A 13,221-nucleotide genomic window follows, 5' to 3' on the forward strand; every position below is an offset into this window, starting at 1 on the left:
CATTGGAAATGTAAATGAAATAAATACCTAATAATAATAATAAAAAGAAAACACTAGAAGGAAAACTCCAACCCAAGGAAGAAAACTACATCAAGAAAACACAGGAAATAAGTAATTTCATATCAGCAAAAAAGGAAAACACACACACACTAAAATCAAAATAACAGGAATTAACAATCATTGGTCATTAATATCTTTCAGTGTCAATGGACTCAATTCCCCAAATAAAAAGACACAGGCTAACAGAATGGATGTGAAAACAGGATTGATCATTCTGCTGCATACAAGAAACACATACCAGCCATAAAGATGGACATTGCCTCAGAGTAAAAGGATATTAAAAAAAGTTTTCCAAGCAAACAGTCAAGAAGCAAGCTGGAGTAGCCATGCTAATATCTAGTAGAATAGACTTTCAACCATAACTAATCAAAAGAGACAGGGAAGGACACTTCATACTCATCCAAGGAAAAATTTACCAGGATGATATCTTAATTCTGAACATTTATGTGCCAAACACAAGGGAATCCACATTTGTAAAAGAAACCTTGTTAAAGCTTAAATTGCACATTGAACCCCACACATTACTTCAACACCCCACTCTCACAATTGAGACAATCCAGACAAAAACTAAACAGAAATAATGAAATTAACAGGCATTATGAATGAAATTGTGCTAACAGACATCTATAGAATATCTGACCCAAACACAAAAGAATATACCTACTTCTCAGCATCTCATGGATACTTCTCCAAAATTGACCACATGCTCTCTCACAAAGCAAGCCTCAACAGATACAAGAAGATTGAAACAACTCAATGTATCATATCAGACTACCATGGATTAAAGCTGAACTTCAGCAACAACAGAAACACCAGAACGTCTACACACTCATGGAAACTGAGCAACTCTCTGCTCAATAATCTCTGGGTCTAGGAAAAAAATAAATTAAAGACTTTCTAGAATTCAATGAAAATGAAGGCACAACATACCCAACTTATGGGACACAATGAAAGCAATGTTAAGAGGAAAATTCATAGCACTAAGTGCCATCATAAAAACTGCATGGTATTGGTATAGGAACAGACAGTGGATCAATGAAATTGAATAAAAGACCCTGAAATAAACACAGATACACATGGACACTTGATTTTTTAGGTAAAAAGCCAAAACCATACAATGGAAAAAAAAGAAAGAATCGTCAACAAATGGTGCTGGTCTAATTGGATATGTACATGTAGAAGAATACTAATAGATCCATATTTATCACTGTGCACAAAACTCAAGTTCAAGTGGATCAATGACTTCAACATAAAACCAGACACATTGAATCTAATAGAAGAGAAAGTGGAAAATAGCCTTGAATGCTTTGGTACAGGAGACAATTTATTGAACAGAACACCAATGGCCCAGGCTCTAACATTAACTATAGACAAATGGGATCTCATAAAATTGAAGAACTTCTGTAAGGCAAAGGACAATGTCAATGGGACAATATGGCAGCCTACAGATTGGGAAAAGATCTTCACCAACCCTACATCTGACAGAGGATTAATATCCAAAATATAAAAAGAACTCAAGAAGTTAGATACCAATGACACAAATAACCCAATTTAAAAATAAGCTACAGAGCTAAACAGAATTCTCAACAGAAGAATCTTGAATGACCCAGAAGCACTTAAAGAAATGTCCAAAGTTCTTAGTCATCAGGAAAATGCAAATCAAAACAATTCTAAGATTCCATCTTAAATAGGTCAGAATGGCTAAAATCAAAAACTCAAGTGATAACCCATGCTGGAGAGGATGTAGAGCAAAGGTAACACTATTCCATTGCAGCCAAAGAGTGGTGGGAGTACAAACTTGTACAACCACTTTGAAAATCACTTTGGTAATTTTGTTTTTCTTCAGAAATCTGGGAATAGTTCTATTTCAATAGTTCTACCTCAAGACCCAGCTATACCATTCATTCCTGGGCATATATCCAAAAGATGCTCCAACATCTCACAAAGACACTTGCTCAACTATGTTCATTGAAGCTTTATTCCTAATAGCCAGAATCTGAGGGAAATCTATGTTGTCCCTCAACTGAAGAACAGATAAAGAAAATTTGGTACATCTACACAATGGAATACTATTCATCTATCAAAAAACAAAGATAGCATGAATTTTTGCAGACAAATGGATGGAATTTGAAAATATCATCCTGAATGAGGTAATCCAGTACCCAAAGGACAAACATTATATGTATTCAGTTTTAAGTGGATATTAGCCATAAAATACAGGATTCCCATGTTATACTCCACAGACCTGAAGAAGCTAAACAAAAAGGAAGGCACAAGCAAGGATTCTTCAATCTCATTTAGAAGGGGGAATAAAATAGTCATAAGAGGCAGATGGAAGAAGGGTACCGAGTGGGAGAGAGGATAGGGAGGGGAATGGGGGTTTAGGATCAGGTATGGAGAGGGACAGGAGAGGTGGCCAGATGACCATGAGAATGAATGGAAATCTGCAACTGCTGGGCTCCACACAGCAGCTGACTCAAATGGACACAGACATCCACAGCCAAAGAGTGGATGGAGCTTGGGGACTCTTATGGAAAAGTAGGAAAAAGGATTGTGGGCCCCGAGGGGGATAGGAACTCCACAGGAAGACCAACAGAGTCAACTAATCTGGACTCTTGGGTCTCTCAGAACCTGAGCCACCAACCAAAGAACACACACGGGCTGGACCTAGGCCTCCCTGCACATATGTAGCAGATGTGCAGTTTGACCTTCATGTGGGTCCCAAACAACTGGAGTAGGTGCTATCTCAAAAGCTGTTGCCTATCTGTGGGTCCTATTACTCTAATTGGGCTGCTTTGTCTGGCCTCAGTGGGAGAAGTGCCTAGCCTTGCAGAGATTGAAGTGCCAGGGTGAGAGGATACCCAGGGGACTCCCACCCTCTCAGAGAAGAAGGGAAGTGATATAGGGGGAAGGATTGTGTGAGGGGGAGACTGGGAGGGGCAGTGAGCAGGATGTAAAGTGAATATTTTTTAAATAGTAATAGATAGATAGATAGATAGATAGATAGATAGATAGATAGATAGATAGATAGATAGATAGATAGATAGATAGATAGTAGATAGACAACTCTAGGCATTGTGATGTATACTTACAACCCCAGCACTGGGAGGCAGAGCTAGGAGGATCCTTAAGAACCTCTAGCCAAAAAGTCCAGCTTACTTGCTGATTTGCAAGACACTAAGGGACAGTATCTCAAAAATAAGGTAGACAGCACTTGAGGGATGCCACTTTAGGTTGCCCTTTGACTTTCACATATATGCTCACATATATACACAAGCATCTACAAACACAAACATACACATGTGCACATATGCACAAAAAAGAAGAAAATCCACTGATGTTAAGTGTATTTCCAAGGATTATTAGAAAGAGAGCTATGGCCACAGAAAAAAAACAATAACAAAAATAAAACAACAACAAAAAACCCTCAGACTTCAAATCTCATGTTGTTGCATCACACTGAGATTAAGTATGTCCGTCCAATTATTAACAGTGCAGATAGCAAGTATTTCTGTGCTCTGAATGTACAGAGTGCCCATATTTACTTCAAAGAGTTCAACTGAACAAACCACCAGTCTGCCCAAGAAAACACCACCTCCAAGTGTAACTTTTAGTTACTTAGGCTAAGAATACTTTTTTCCTATATTTTTAATCACAAATCATTTGACCACAGGTTTCTCTGTCTCATCAATGTTTCATGAAACGTTTCTAGCGTATGCCGGTTGTGTGCTGCAGACTGTTGAGGTATGATCTGAGACTTGTGCAGATTTCTACACTCTGAAACGACAAAAATGTTTGTGCAAGCTCCTTGGCTATCTTCTAAATCATAGTTCCTTTTAAGAGCAACTTATTTCCTGTTCAGGTCCACACACCACAACTTATCTGCTTTTCAACTTTTACCAATGTTTTCTCTTTCACTTACAGCCACGTCTAACAAAGAAACATCTTTTTAACTGCTTTGTACCTGATGTAAGTGGAGAACATAAAAACCGCACCAGGGTTGACAGGCTAGGCGGCCAGCTAAACTTAGTGATCAAATGATACAATTGCATACCACAGCCTCAGAAAGTAGAATTCAAACTGCCAAAACAAGAATCTGGAATGGCAGATGCCCTCAACTTTACTACCAGATTCAGAAACTGACTCATCTTTAGAGAGTCTAAATCATAAAACAATGTCTGGACCCTAACAGGTACTCAACAAATAGTAACTTCTGCAGGACAACAAGGAAAGTGCATAGTGATTGAATGAAAGATGCCCTTATCTCTTATGGTTACTGGACCATCTACTAGCTGTTCTCCATTCAAGAAAAAAGTTGTTGCTTATTTGTGCATAGTAACTAAGCATCACTGGGTCTCAAGTGTTTTCTGATATATTAGTATCTAATTCAAAGTTTGGTCTTTTTTACATAGAGGATTTTTAACTGCAGAGGAATGAGGCTCCGATCATCAGTGAGGTAGGATGACACTCAACCAACTATAAAAATCTCAAGAAGGATTACAAACGATCCCCCTGAAAGTCATCTAATAAATGTCAAAAGCTTTCCTTCGTGTTTTAACCCTTTGGACCCAACAATTGCACATCTGGAAATTTCACCTTAGAAATAACAAAGGATGAATATATATGAACTCACAAATATTTAGTAAAAATATAAAGAAAACATGTTTTACTCGACAAGTGATATTAGAGGATAGTTCAAAGAAAAATAATAAAAAGTAATAATAACAGGAAAGAAATAGAATGGTGAGATGATATTTCCTCCCATTAATTAACCTGGCAGAATGAAAAACTTCAGTTAAATACCTATCATTGTCAGGGATTGAGAGCATGTAATAGTACCCTTGTTTTGAGGTTACTTGCCTGAATGTATTGAAATTATAAATGTCCATACTCTATAACACAGCTATTAGATCTTCAGGCATCTATCATATAGAAATGCACATGTACAAAATCTTCAGAAGTAGATATAAGAATACTGGTTACAATTGCCATTGCCATTTATTGTTTTTAAAAATTACAAACAGAAGGTCTACAACTATTACCAGGAAAGTCTATATTACGTCATGTCAGTATTATGGAACAACTTGAACCCATTAAAAAAAAAAAAAAACACAGCGTGTTGGGACTAGAGAGGTGGCCTGGTGAGTGGTGAACAGTAACCACTACTTTTGTAGATGGCCTGGGTCTGATCCCCAGCATGCACATCACATAGCTTACAACCACACATGTCTCGGCTACAAAGTTTCTAATACTGTCTTCTTAACCTCCATAGGCACTTGCCTATGTACACAAACCCAAACTCATGCAAGATGCAGATAATTAAAACTAAAATCTCTCTTAACAGAAAGCAGTGTGTAGATATATTGGTATGGATCAATCTAAATGGTATATTTCTTTTGTTTGTTTGTTTGTTTGTTTGTTTGATTGATTGATTGATTGATTGATTGATTTAGTTTTTCCAGACAGGGTTTCCCTGTGTAGCCCTGACTGTCCCGGAACTCCTCTGTAGACCAGGCTGGTCTCGAACGTAGAAATCTGCCTGCCTCTGTCTCCTGAGTTCTGGGATTAGTGGCATGTGTCACCACTGCCCAGCTATAGTTCTAAATAGGAAAGGCAAATTGCACCATAATGTACAGTTTTGCTTAAGAAAAAAACTACTATAAACATCTACATATAGACTCAAATGTATATGTACAGAAAACAGAGACAGGATGAATTGTTTGTGGCTCTTTGGAGAGTCAAACAAGAAACGCTTTTATAATTTGCCAATCTTGTCTTTTTTAAAAAGAATATTTATTTATTTTAAACTCCAGATTTTATTCCCCTCCCAGTCCACCCTCTGACTGTTCTAAATCCCATACCTTCTCTCCACTCCCCTGTCTCCACAAGGATGTCCTTGCCCCCCACCACCACCACCAGACCTCTAAACTCCCTGGAGCCTCCAGTCTCTTGAGGGTTAGGTATATCTTTTCTGACCAACCCTCATCTCCACAAGGATGTCCCCACCCCCACCCCACCAGACCTCTAAACTCCCTGGGGCCTCCAGTCTCTTGAGGGTTAGGTGCATCTTCCCTGGCAGTCCTCTGCTGTATATGTGTTGGGAGTCTCATATCAGCTGGTGTATGCTGCTTAGTTGGTGTTCCAGTATCTGAGAGATTTCCTGGGTCCAGGTTAATTGAGACTGCTGATCCTCCTACAGGGTCTCCCTCATCCTGTATTCACTACTGCTGGCCTCAGACACACCAGAAGAAGGCATCAGATCCCATTACAGATAGTTGTGAGCCACCATGTGGTTGCTGGGAATTGGACTCAGAACCTCTGGAAGAGCAGTCAGTGCTCTTGAGCCATCTCTCCAGCCCTTATTTTTGTTATATGTACTAAATATCATCAAAATTTTGCTAGTATAACGATATACAGATATCACTTAGAGGTTTTTATAAATCAACAAAAGAATGACAATTTCTTCTTCTTAAAAAAGTTTTTACTTGGAAAAGATTAGCTATTGAAAAGCAGAAAAGCAAAGGAAAAGTTTTGAAAGCTAATAGTGAAAGGTCTAAGAGTGTGACTGTAGCTGATGGTTCAAAGACTAGTTGCTGACAAGTTAAAGATTGCCCATTGGATGACAATCTCAGAAATCATGAGATATTCTCTTAGCAGCCAGTCTTGAGTTAATCTGTTCAGAGCCTGAAAGGAACATAAAGAGAGCCACAAAGTCTCTGTCATCCTTCCCTTCCAGAGATCAGAGTTCATCTCCCCTTGGCTTAAATCAAGGCATGCTCTGTAACTTGCTTTGGGCAGTAGAAGGTGGCAGAAATGACAGTGCGCTGGTTTCTGAGCCATAACCCTGAGCATCAAGCCTTTGGGTGACTGGCAAGCTTCCATTCTCTGATTCCAACAAAGGCAAACTATCTTGAAACCACCACCACAGGCAGATCCAACTAGCCATATGGAGAAGCCAGGGAGCAAAGAACTGAGGCCCCGCATGACCCTAATATACACATGTCAGCCAGTTCTCTACACTTTCAAGCTAGCAAGCCAGAGGTCCAGATATCCCCAGGCAGACATAAGGTGTCCCAACTTTGTTTCTCCAACTCACTAATCAAGAGTCATCAGCACATAAAATAGCTTTTGCATTAAATTACTGTTTGGTATACAGAAATAGGTAATCAAAATTCTCTGTGTGGTTGTTTTTTCTCCCCATCCTGGTGACTTGGGGGATGAAGCTTCTCTGGGCACTACTGCTGTCTCTGGTGATAATATCAGAAAAACAAGTTTTCTTGCAACATCTAATATGCATTTCAAAATAGCTGAAAGAATTTGAATGTTCTCACCACATGAAAAAAATGATAAACCTTTAAGGTGATGGACAGGTTGATGGTGTTTATTTCCTCACTGCACAATGTATACATGGACCAAAATATCCTATGGTACCCCTACTATATCCAATAGCTACTTGTCCATCCAAAATCAAGTTCAAACACAGAAAAAAAAAAGCCAAACAAAACAAAACAAAAACAAATGAACCTAAGTGGGGAATGTAAGTCACCTTTAAAGACACTTCACATAATGTACCCACACACACATCATGTCTGGAATACTTTAAACTGCATGTCTATAATACTTTAAGCACCATGGAAACTGGCATGTCTGTAATGGTTTAAGCATTTTGGAGATAGTATAAAAGTGTTTCAGAATTTCACTCCCTGTTCAGGAACTGAACAATCAAGCTGGTTGCTTTGCTGAAGAGGAACCTGCAGAAAATACCTCTCACTGGTCCTTTTCTACCTCTATTATTTTTGCTGTGGCAAGAAATATGTTTTAGGCTTATTCCCTTGAATGCCACACGGAACCTTCTGTTGTTCTTTGGGCTCCCTGAATCTTGGACTCAAAGGGCAAATCCTTCCCAGTGTCCTTTCTCAAGATACCAAATGTATGTTATTTGTTTTCTTTTATCCCTTCCTGTGGTTTATCAAGCATTTCAAAAGATCTTGAGCCAAAAAGAACCTCCATAAACATCTGGTCCAACTATCTTACACATGATGAAATAGGGGTCAAAAAGGTCAAATGTTAGGCATCAAAGTCAAAAGAAAAAAAGAAAAAAGGAAAGAAAGAAAGAATAGGTCAGCCATCTCTCAGGTTCTGCTTCTTGTTCACTCGTCATCTGAATCAAGGTTCAGACAGCACAACAACAAACACAGCCTCTGAAGTTGAACAGAGTTCAGTTTGAATTTTAGATCTTCCACCTATGTGTTGTGTGACCCTGAGCTGTTTAACCTCTTGGTTTACTCACCCTGCCCGTTAAGAATAACATAAGCTACCTCAAACAGGGTTGGAATGATTGATGATATAACATATGGGTCATTTCAGCTCACAAAGTCTTTAACCTATTCTGCCCCTTAGTAGCTTTCCATTCTGATGTCATCCGCCTTGAACAAGCAACAAGATGGCTGCAGCTGCTTCAGGCATGTACACCAGGCATGTAAAAGAGACTGTCTCTATTTGTGGCTCTCTTAGGAGTGAAGACATTTCCTAGAAGCCTTTGAACAAGCTGTCTCAAGTCTCATCTGCCAGAGTTGGGTCATCTGTCTATTTAAGGAGACTGGGGATAACCTTCAGCCAACTAGGCTATCCCTGAATATGTAGATAAAATTTGTTTCTCCAAAACACATGGATGGAAAGAGGGTGGGAGGAGAGAACAGCTATGTTAGAAGAGAAGGCAGAAAGCATGAGAAACAGACAGTTACAATAAATGTTTTCAATTCACTGCTGTTTTTATGAGTCTGAAAGATGATGGCTCTGAATTGTCTGGTAATTCTTTAGTAGAAGTTTTAGTAGTAGGGACTGAGAGCTCTCCCCAGCCATATATTACATTTAAGGGGAGTTTCCTGACATTCTTGCTACAGTATTTCACCACTCCTCTGGGAAATATGTCAACTTTTAGCTATTTATCCTGGGTGACTCACCCAATCTGTAGCCCCTGCCCACCCCCCAGTTGAACTTGAAGTGGATATCTGAGAATAAACTGTCTTGAGTGTGGCTTTCTCATTTATGTAGATCTTGGACATATCTCAAGTGAGCCACAATGTTTAAGGGGGAAAAGGCCAGTTGTGAACAAAACAAGCAATTGGTACTGAGTGGGAGTTCTATAGTCTCAAACTTAGGGCATTCATTCAGTCAAGAACCATCCATTTACTAACTCAAAAGTATTTCTAGGCACACAGATGAGGCCTTCCTCAATTCAAAGCAGAACTTGTCATATATTTAGCAAACATTTGCAGAGCAGTTTCTATGTGGTAGGCATTGTGCAATGTGCTTTACAAATACTAACTCACTTAATATCATTTAGTTCTAGAGAAGTCCCAATGTCCTGCAGTCATATGTGTTTCACCAAAGCCCTGCATGATTTATTCTCTTGGCAAACCACCAAACAAGATCCAGAATTCAGGAACAGATCAAACTTAGCCTAGCAATCCTTTGTCCTGTTCTTTTATTAGAAACAACCTATGCCTAAATTACCCAGCCATGCCTATATAACCCAATCTTACTACAGCCTGCAATTGCTTGAGGAGAAGTCTGGATTGTTCAAAACTTATTATAGAACATAAATCCCTTTGTAACCCCTCTTTTGTCTGTTGTGGCAGATTATAATCTTCCTTAAAAGGCAGGGAACTTTCTGCATTGGGTTTAGGAAGGCCAAAGGGCATTGGCTGGCTTTGCTTTTTCAGCATCCTTAATCTTCCTGTTGGTATTTTAAAATAACAGGTCAGCCATGTAAATTATAAACTGTACAGTGTAAAAGTCCCTGTGATGTGCTGCCATTTGCAAGAAGATGGGGTTCCTAACAGCCAAGAAGTCCTAAGATGTCTCCTTGCATTTCATGTGACAGTAATTAGTATCTAAGCTCTGACGTGTTTATTCCCACAGCTGAGAGGATGACATTTCTAACAGGTTCCAGCAGAGAGCCATTACTGTTTGCAATATACAGTTCCTATTTTCAATATGGAAGCATGAAGCTTTCAAAGTGGGAAAGCAGAGACTGTACAATGATTTTCTCCACTTAACAACAAGGGATAAGACTTTTATGGGGGATATGCAGTCAACAGCCCCATGCTCTTACAAAAAACCAATTCACACTTTCATAGACATGATCAGGCAAAGTACCAATGGCTGCTTTTTTTTTCTTCTACATTTTATTCTCCTCTTTCTTTTTAAACTTAAAGTATACCATACTAATAATAAACCAGTAAAAAATAATAACTGTTCCTTGAGTTTTGGGATACTCCAGAAAATTCTGTTAAATTGAAAGGAATGTTGCTTATTCGAAAACATATGGTTTGCCAGCAATAAATCGCCTTTTCATTAAACAGACTATTACAAATAAGCACTCCTTATAAAATGTCAAATGGAGATTAATTTTTCTCCTTTTAAACTGTCTACAAAAATGCTTCTGAGATGTTGATATGCACAAGATTTGCTCAAACACAAAGTCCTCCTTTCCAGCCATATGAATTTGATTCAGTAGGTTTGGGGTGAAGCCCAAGTTTCTTCAGCTCTAACAAGTCCCCAGTGGCTGCTGCAATTCAGCTGGAAGCCACCCATGACATAGTTCTGATCTGTGCTTGTAACCTAGTCAGTAAAAGTAGGAAATTCCCTGTGAGGGATTCCTATCTCAGAGTAAAGAAAGATACAAAAATAAAAACACCAACTCGGGCTCCGGAGATTGCTCCCCTTTGTAAAGTGCTTGTCATATAAACATGCGAACCTGAGTTCAGATCTAGCCATGGTGGTGTGCATCTATAATCCCAGTGCTGGGTGGAGGAAGCATTAGAGACAGATGAGTCCCTGGAGCTCTCAGTTAGCCAAGCCTACATGGCAAGTTCCAGGCCAACGAGAGAACCTTTTTTCAAAAAAAAAAAAAAAAGTGGATGAGTGATAGAAGATGCTGAATACTGACCTCTTGCCCTCTTGCCTACACACACACACACAAGTTATCCACTCAAGTTGTATTATGAATTTACATCTCAGCTCAGTTCAGCAAGTGTACTGCCCTGTCTTGTACTGCAACAGCCAGAGACACTGCTTGTACCCTTTAAAGGCATCCAATCCAAGCAGGGTGTGGAGGTACACACATGTGACCCCAGTACTTCAGAGGCTGAGGTGTGGAGAGGGGGGAGGGTTGTCATGAGTTCAGGTCTAGCCTGGACTACAGAATAAGACCCTATCTCCACAAAGAGGAAGATATGGATATAAATTGCAAGAACAATTATAATAAGGCTGAGCTATGACAAACGTCAAAAATGAAGTACAAAGTATATATTCAGGAACTAGCAAACTGATGATGAATAAGCAGGGGATAATCAAAGAAATCTAGAGCAGGTGCACACTATACTTTCTAGTTCACAAAAGAGCCTCCATATAATCTCATGGATCCCACAGAACGGGGATCCATCATTCTGCAGATGAAGAAACAAAGGCTGAGAAAACTCAAAATAACTTGCCAAGGTCACATGAGAAATGATTGTGATTTTAAGTGATGGGGCCAAGATGAAGGGGCTTCCCAGATGAAGAAACAACACATGGAAACAAAAATTATAGTCTCAAATGCTGATGCAAATATCCATAGCGAATGACATTTCTTGACCACTTAATTATGCAAGGGACTGTGCTGAGAATTTAGTATATATCACACTATACAGTTCTAAAAACAATATCATAAAATAAGTGTTAGCAGCAGCAGCTCCTTTTACAGAGAAAAAAATAGAGGCATTGAAAGGTAACAGGTCACAGGTTGCACTGCTAATGAGAGTCTGCACTAGAACTTGAGTCTGGGTCTCTTAGAACAAGGCATAGACTATGTGGCAGGAATTTTGGTGCTAGAAATAAGAAACATGTGACATTGCTAAAGGGTCTTGATTAGCATATACCAAGAGAAGTTAGACTTAGCTATGGCAAGCAAAAAGGATTTTATGTCTCTATTTTGTTTTAGGTATGAGAAAGAAAAAAAAATCAGATATCTGTTTTTAGAGTGTGTCTGGCAACAGTGTCTACAATGGCTCAGAGAGGGACAAAGTGAGTGAAATAAATAGGTTATGACTGGCAGGAGTCACTTGAGAGCTAGAGCCAGAAGACCATGGTAGCCCTGTAAGTGGTGAGTCACAGAAAGGTAAAGAATTGTCACTCTGCTCAAAAGGACCCATGCTGGAAAGGCAGCATAAACCCCTGATGAGTTGGGAGAGCTCAAACATTAAAAATTCAGGAATCTTTACATTTATGGGTGCTACAAATATATAGCTTTTATATGACCTCATTTTGTCTTTGGATTGGATTGGCAAGGCAGTTATTATTGTCTCCCATTTTGCAGATGGGGCAATAAAGGCTCAGAAAGTAAACACTGATTTAACCAAAGGAGAAAAGCAAGGGATACAGTTCTGATCACACACTTGGCTAAAAGATAAATAGCTACATTTTGTAATTTGCCTTGGAGAACTGTGATGGTGTTTCGCTGGGATAATTTCTCTATCTCTTATCTCTATGGGAAAGAGAAATCTCTTTCCCAGTCCTGGCATCTCATTGTTGGTTTTATTTTTTTTGGGGGGGGGCATTTGTGAAGGCTCTTTTAATGATATAACATATAGGGATGAGACAAAACCCCTTCACAGGGCACCCACTGCCATCTCTGCAGCAGGAGCTGACAACATGCAGTGCAAGTCAGGAAAAGCCCATGGCCCCGTGGGTCGGAACAGCCCATCTTTTCCCTGGGATATGAATGCCCTCCCCGTTGTCAGCTAGTTCCTGGGGCTTGGAATCTAGGTCCACACGTGCCTAGCTACAGTTCCCAAGACACGTGGCAACTCAAAGGACAAACAGGAGTACGGCTTCCCTACCAGCACAGGCAGTAGAATGACCTTCACTCCATGGTCAACGGAGAAGACTGTCCTGGCCTCAGGGAAATAGGGAAAAGCCTAGATCTCAGTTCTTCCCTCTCTTGATGCCCTGGAAGGGCGAGAAAGAGAAAGGTGTCTGTGTTCCCAGGGGAGAAGTCAGCTTCTTCAGCAGCGCTTCCTCTGATAGGGCCTGGTCTCGGCACCAGGTGTGTAGCTGTGCCAGGAGGGGGCACAGGGGATTCTAATCACACACTAAGCTAAAAGATACATGGATACA

This window comes from Mus caroli, chromosome X, assembly GCF_900094665.2.
Source record: "Mus caroli chromosome X, CAROLI_EIJ_v1.1, whole genome shotgun sequence".
Lineage (NCBI taxonomy): Eukaryota > Metazoa > Chordata > Mammalia > Rodentia > Muridae > Mus > Mus caroli.